The following is a 7,886-nucleotide window of genomic DNA, read 5'->3' as shown; positions in this document are numbered from 1 at the left end:
GAGAATTAACAACAATCTCAACACATAAAGGGTTGTTTAAATACACGAGGTTACCATTCGGTATAACTTCAGCACCGGCTCATTTTCAAAAAATTATGGAAAGTTTGTTACAAGGTTTAGATTGTGTAATATGTTTTTACGATGATATTTTGATTGGAGGAAAAAACTTAACTGAACATATTGAAAATTTGAAAGCGGTTTTAAATAAACTTGAAAAAGCAGGATTTAAAATTAGAAATGATAAATGTATATTTTTCGAAAGTGAAATTTGTTATTTGGGTTACAAAATTGATAAAGATGGGTTACATACGACAAAAGAGAAAATAAAAGCAATTCAAGATGCCCCAATTCCTAAGTCGGTAACCGAATTAAAATCATTTTTAGGGCTAGTAAATTATTACGCAAAATTTGTTCCAAATTTGTCAACGATTTTGTACCCTTTGTATCAGTTATTACAAAAGAACGCCAAATGAGTTTGGTCTAATCAGTGTTCTCAAGCTTTTAATCAAGTTAAAGATATTTTAATTTCTGCGTCCGTTTTGGTACATTTCAATCCGGATCTGCCGCTTCAATTAACATGTGACGCTAGTAATTATGGTGTAGGTGCGGTGTTAGCACATATTTTTCCGAATGGGGAAGAAAAACCTATAGCTTTTGCATCAAAAAAGTTAAATAGGGCTGAAATGAGCTATTCGCAAATAGAAAAGGAAGCGTTGGGTATCATATTTGGCGTCAGTAAATTCAATCAGTTTTTATATGGTAATAAATTTACATTAGTTACTGACCATAAACCTTTAGTAACCATTTTTAATCCAAGCAAGGGAATTCCGACCTTTTCCGCTAATCGGCTTAGACGTTGGGCTGTTATTCTTAGTAATTATGATTATAATATAAAATATGTAAAATCAGAGAAGAATATTGCAGATTCGTTATCAAGAATACCAATTAAAGATGATACAAAATTAATTGATAAATGTTCAGTTGACTATACCGATTGGTAACTTTAATTTTAGGAGATACACCCAACACGGACGTACGTATAAGTATACTTGTGTGTGTGCATATGCGCGCGGAGTATGTTTGTGGGAGGGGAATCGCAAGAGTAGTGGATCGGAGAGCAGTCAGTCGTTTGACATCGTTCAATGATAAGAAATATTATAAAAATAATAACTAATATAATAAATGAAATTCAAATAAGACAAAGCAAATTCTTAATTCTAAAAATAAAAACAATTCGTAAGTAACTGAAATAAACTTTGTAAAACAACAAATAAAACAAAAAACTATAAAAATAAAATATTTTTCATATTAGGTGTTCAAATAAACCACCATTCTGTGCTAAACAATAGCCCAATCTATCGTAAAAAGTTCGCCTTACATTCGCTAGTATATCGGGACTAATATCCTGTATACAATTGCGAATTTTTGTTTGTAAGTCATCCAGATTGGTTGTCCTTTCTTCATCAAAACCATAAATTTTCGATTTTAAATATCCCCATAGAAAAAAATCATTGGGGGCTAAATCTGGTGATCTAGGCGGCCAAGTTAACGTTCCGCAAATAGATATTACACGATTTGGAAATTGTGCGTTAAGATACTCTTTAACTTGCCGGCTGTTGTGAGCCGGGCAACCATCTTGTTGGAACCAGATACTTCCAAATTGAACATTGTCTAATTGTTGAAGCGATGGGATTATGTCATTTTGCAAAATCTTTAAATACTTATGACCATTTAAATTTCCTTCTATGAAAAAAGGACCGATAATATGGTCACCTACTAAGCCAGCCCAAACATTTAATTTTTGGGGATATTGTGTACCAATATCGAGCAACGCTGGGATTATGCCGACCATGCAAAGGAAATGTAAATTCATCGGTAAATAAAATGTTTTTTATAAAATCAACATTTCCATCATAGTAAAGCAAAATTCCGCCCTTGTAATATTATCGTTCTCGCAGAGTTCCTGACTTTTTTGTACCTTGTACGACCTGTACCCGTGTTTCTTTAATGTTTTTAGGACGGCAACATGGCTGATAGCAAACGTCTCCGCAACTTGTCTGCTTGACTGATTTTTATTGCATTCAACATCAGCACATATCATCGTATCACGTAACTCATCTCTTTTACCCCTTCGTAATTTGTGTTTCTGTGGAGACACACATCCATGTCGCTCAAAGTTTTTAATAATATTTGAAATTGTTCCGCGACTAGGAATTGATCTGTTTTCATAGGCCACAGGAAACAAATTAATTATTTGGGCTACAGAATTGCCACCATAACACCATTTTATAATCTGTACCTTTTCCGCTACAGTAAACAACATCTTAGTTTTTTTTTGCTAGGGTTAACTGCAAAGCGATGCGACCAACTTCGCCTCTCAACAATCTATGAACGATTCAATTTGTGCATTACCCCTACGCTTGTTTATCCCCCACTTAACGACACCGAATATACACACACACGTATACTTATACGTACGTCCGTGTTGGGTGTATCTCCTAAAATTAAAGTTACCAATCGGTATAAATTTTTTTGAAGGTAGTGACATGTCAATAGATTATGAGCATATTAAAAAAGAAACTGGTTTAGATAGAATTTTGAAAGAGTTAAAAAAATATATTAAATATGGTTGGAATAATAAAGAAATAAATAAAGAGATATTAAGATATTTTAACTTTCGTAATGAATTAACAATAAGCTATGGAGTGATTTTGTGGAATAACAAAATTGTGGTTCCATATAAGCTTCGGCGAAAATTATTAGATGAATTACATTCTTCTCATATGGGAGCTGCTAAATGAAAGAAATGGCGCGTAATTATTTTTGGTGGCCTGGATTAAACAGTGATATAAAGAAAAAAGCACACAATTGTGAAAATTGTAGAGCACTTAAAGATAATCCACCGAAGCATCAACTTCATTTATGGGAATGGCCACGGGAACCTTGGTCTAGATTACATATTGACTATTTGGGTCCTATATATAATAGATGTTTTTTGGTGATAGTTCATGCTCACTCAAAATGGATTGAGGTTTTTCCCACTAGAAATACTACAAGTTCATTCACAAATGAAGTATTAAGTAGTTTATTTGCTAGATTTGGAATTCCACATGTAATTGTTTCGGACAACGGTCCACAATTTACATCTAATGAATTTAAATTATTTTTAAATAAAATGCATATTAAGCATATTACGACAGCACCCTATTCACCTGCATCCATCGAGATATACTATGTTTACTGGAGTGCGTGCTTTGAGCTAGAAAACGAGCCGGCCTCCCCCACCCCATAACGGCAAAAAGCTTCAACGTAACATACCACATAACAAAGTACCATAACATTAAGGTTTTTATTATTTTTTTATTTTTTAACTATTTATTATGTAATGTTTATTATTATAAAAATGTTTATTAATACTTTTATTGGGTTGATTGGGGGGAAAAATTAAATTGTGTTATTATTATTTTCCGGAATATTCCCAAGTTCCGCGCATTCAAGAGTTGCGAGGCGCGCCTTTATGCGTTTAACGCGCCATCTTTCAGAAACGCCGATTCTAGACAGGAAGTTGTTGCTCCTCCGCTCCTCCGTGACGTCATCCGCCCAATGTAAAAGGATAGGGAGGGGAGCCAACCACAAAGGCTTGAGGGAAAAAATAGGTTGGTAACAAGATCTGGTGACTTTTTAAAAAAGTAGCAGTCTACCTGGTTGGTAGTGGTTTAGTTCCACTACCAGCCACTAGGTGGCGCGTTACTTTTTTTAAAAGTCACCAGATCTAGTTACTTTTCCAATACCAACCTATTTTTGTTTTCTCCACAGCCATAGGTTGGTACCCTTCCCTATCCTTTTACATTGGGTTGATGACGTCATGTGGAGTGGATGTGGAGCTGTGGAGCAACTTCCTATCTAGAATCGGCGTTTCTATACTACTTACGTAAATTCCTACGGTTTCTGCCGAACCTTGAGTTCTATGTTTAATCTCCTGTAGTAAACGATCGTCATAATCCGGCGGCAAAAATTCGAGTCGCAGCCCCTCTACTAACTGATCCCAATCAGCAAAATAACCACGATTCGCCCGATACCACACAAGAGCTTTGTCTACGAATAAATCTACCGCCGACAAAAACAATGTCGTTTTGAAAAACCCACGGGCGATTCTTAATTCATTAACGCGTTCTAGAAATGCGCTTAACGAGTTACGTCCGTCTCCCGAAAATGTAATGCCCCATTTGACAACTGTAACTGTTTTAGCATTAACAGAGATGGCATTATCATCTTCCGATGATTCATTAGTTCTGGAAGAAACATCATCATCGCTCACCACGCTCGTTTTTAATACTGTAGCTTTAGGGGTTGACGTCCCTCTAGCTTTAAGCTCTAATCAAGTCGACAAAGTTACGATTTCTGATATAAATTTCGATTTAGTTTAACGAGTAGGAATTCAACGATTTGCTCGCCCTAACAAATGATTGAAATGAGTGTTCAACTTTCGAAAGTCCGAATGAATAGTAGTGATAGGCCCTAGAGCGTCGATTACCTTTGTTACCCGTGTAATTTCGTCTCTAATCCCAACAGAATCTTCCGCGAATGTAAATGGATATTTTGGCAACTGAAAACTTTTATGACGTTCCAAACGAATCAATTTGCGCAATGTACCCCGCATTTCATCATGACTCAGATGGTCAGTAATGCCTCTAATTTTTAACTCATAACGAAGCGCGTCAGCAAATAACTTTCCCACGTCTAAATTTCCGTCCATATCACTAACTTATATGTTTGATAAACGTAAGCTCAAAGAAGCAATTGGCCCCACGTTGGACGCCAAAATTTGTGACGCCAAATCTTTCAAATATAATAACCAAAAATCAAAAATTAAATTTAAACAAAACAATTATAAGTTTACACCTAATGATACCCGCGAGTCCTCGACCGGCCCAGTGGAAGTGGGAGGGGTTATTTATTTTTGGCGCCACGCAACCTCGCGTGGTTCACGAACTGCGACGTGTGATGTTAAGGTGGTGATGTAAACATATAACACAACACAACAGAAAGCTATAAGGGAATTAGGAGTTGCAATAATTTTATTAAAAAAAATACTCTTAAAAAAATGATATTACAGGTAAGTAAATAAATAATGTCCATCTAAGATAATATACCAAAACAAATTCTTTTTTATAGGTTTTATCCAAAGTTTGCAAAGCAAAAAAAAAATATTGATGTTTCCGAGAAAACTGGACTTTACTGAACACGAAAAAAAAAAATTAACCAAAATAGTAAAGGAAAAATGAAATTAAAGAAAAACCGCGTTTAGACTCCGTAGAGTTGAGCTCAACCTAAAGTCCTTAAAAAAAATTATCAAAACCAGATATCGCAAAAAAAAATCAATAAAAACTCGCCAACAAAAATTCGCAAAGAAATACTAAAAATGAACCTAATTTATTCTGAATTACCTTTATTTAAAGACTAAAATTTAATTGAATGAACAAAATGAATCTCTTAATGAGATCGAAATTATTGTCCGGTTCTCCGGCAGAAATAAGTTGTTGAGTTATCTGACCTTATGTTCGTTGACTCTTCCAAACTGATCTGAAGGAAGTTTTCCGCAGCAGCAACTTCTGGTAAGGTATAGGAAAGGTACATCAATTGAATAAATCTTCTTAAAGGTGTTAATGAAATAGTCCTTTCCAGGCAAGAAAGAAAATAGAAGTTCTTCTGGGACCAAAGTTGTCTCCGAAATATTGTTAATCGAAGAAGTTATGGAATTAAATTATTTCCAAAAACAATTGTCCAAAATTGCTCCTCACAATAAAACCTGCTTATAAAATTAAAGAGGAATGAATGAGGAATGGATGTTGGGATCTTTTTTTTTGTGTAGATGTAGTTTTAGGATAGTAGTTTTGTAGTGGTAGAAAGGATGCGTGATTAGGTGAACGGATTAAATGAATGGTAAATCAAAAGAATGCTTACCTCAGGTGGGCAAGGTTTTTAACCAGAGTTAATGTGGTAAAATAAGAAACTACGTCGAAATTCGGATAAACCGATAAATTCGAGAAAGGAAAAATCACATTCCTCGCAATCAATCACGAAAGATGAATCCCAAAAACTTGGATTGGAAATAACACAAAACACCCCAAAAATGGCGAACCAAAATTCCAAAATCAAACGTGATTCGCGTTTCTAATCTGGTTTCGAAAGAGAGCGAGAAGACTTTTCAAAAAGACTTTTATACCACAACGATTAATAACAAAATTACATCTGCGCAAAATAAAGTCACAACACCCTCTTGAAATGAAAGGAAGAAATTCATATTTATAAAGGAAATTTTAAAAGAAAAGGAAAAAGAAGGAAAACAAAATGTAGCATTACCAGACGTATGCTGGTGTAAAAAAGAATCTTAATTAATAAACACACTGTAAATAAAAAAAATTACGTTTTAATCATCAAACCCGAAATTATGCAACCCATAACTCCCATAGACAACACAAATAAACAATACTAAACAAAAAGAAATAAATTTAAATTTCGGACCGTAACAGTTTGTTTCAGACATACTTCCAGCACGAGCAATGGCAACAGCATGTTTTATTGCATTAATAGATGAATTATTTGATAATTGTAATGGGAGTGCAATAACTCCCCCTGACGGCAAGCCGTATCAAGTTACAAGCAATACAGGACACGATAAATTTTGGAATTTAACAAGGACCAGAATAGAGCAATGGCGATTTTTGAGGAATGCTAGGCAAAGTGTATGGAAACCACTTACTCAGTTAGGATGGCCACGCACCTTAAAAGCATTTGACAACATTTGGAAAGATTTACAATCTGCTGGTCTTGAAGCATTTCGTCCTAGGTACCGAAACCAAGATGCGTTAGAAAATTTCTTTGGTTCCATCAGATCCAGTTGTGGATGTAATGAAAATCTTACTGTAACTCAGTTCATAGGCGCATTTAAAACACAAGTGGTGAATTGTTTGGCAAAAAGAAATTTAAAAGGCAAAACTCGCAAAACTAATTGCGAGGAAGACAGCCTTGAACTTTTGCAATTTTAAAGAATTTTTAGAAACACCTACACCACAGCCAATTAAGGAAGAAGAACCTACAACAAGTTCCGTTATTGAATTAACAATGCAAGCTCTGCCTCAAGAAGTATTAACTACAAATGACATTCAAGACTTAATTTCATCTGGAAGTGTCCATTCCTTATCAGTTGCATATGTATCAGGATATATTGTGAAGCGAATTTTCAAATCCTTCAATTGCGATGTGTGCATGTCTATTTTAACATCTGATGACTTGGAACCATTTAATGCTTTTATTTCGGCCAAGGAACTCTCTGACGATACTAAACGATTATTTTATCCATCCGAATCTTTAGTAGTTACAGTAGGTCTTGCAATCACAGAACTAGAACGTATATTAACAACATACAGTAAATGTAAGAACATAACGAATATTTGTAAAGGAATAATTAATGAGAAGGTCGATTTTTCATTCTTAGACAAATGTCTTGAACACGTTGTATACAGGGTGCCCATTATGTATGGAATATAGTATACAGGATGTACGAAAAGTATGGAAGTATGGTTCTACAGCCTAAACTTCAACTTATATTAAAAAAAGTTTTAAATAAAAGTTACTTGAGACTATTTTCCGCATATCTTGATGTAGTAATAAAATAAAAATGATGACGGCAGTTTGAGTTATGACATGGTGAATGTGTTTTTTAAATGAACAGCCTGTTTATTTTAAGGTTGTTGGATTCCTTTTGACAAGGTGTTTCAAAATGCGATAAGGTTTTAATGCTTTAAACTGCATAGTTTTCGAAATATTGAAACTTTCATGTAAAAAGATTTGACAACCAAATTATGGCGTCATTGTGGGATTGT

Source organism: Onthophagus taurus, chromosome 11, assembly GCF_036711975.1.
Source record: "Onthophagus taurus isolate NC chromosome 11, IU_Otau_3.0, whole genome shotgun sequence".
In the NCBI taxonomy this organism is placed as follows: Eukaryota; Metazoa; Arthropoda; class Insecta; order Coleoptera; family Scarabaeidae; genus Onthophagus; species Onthophagus taurus.
The sequence above is the reverse complement of the archived record's forward strand: the minus strand, read 5'-3'. Positions refer to the sequence as shown.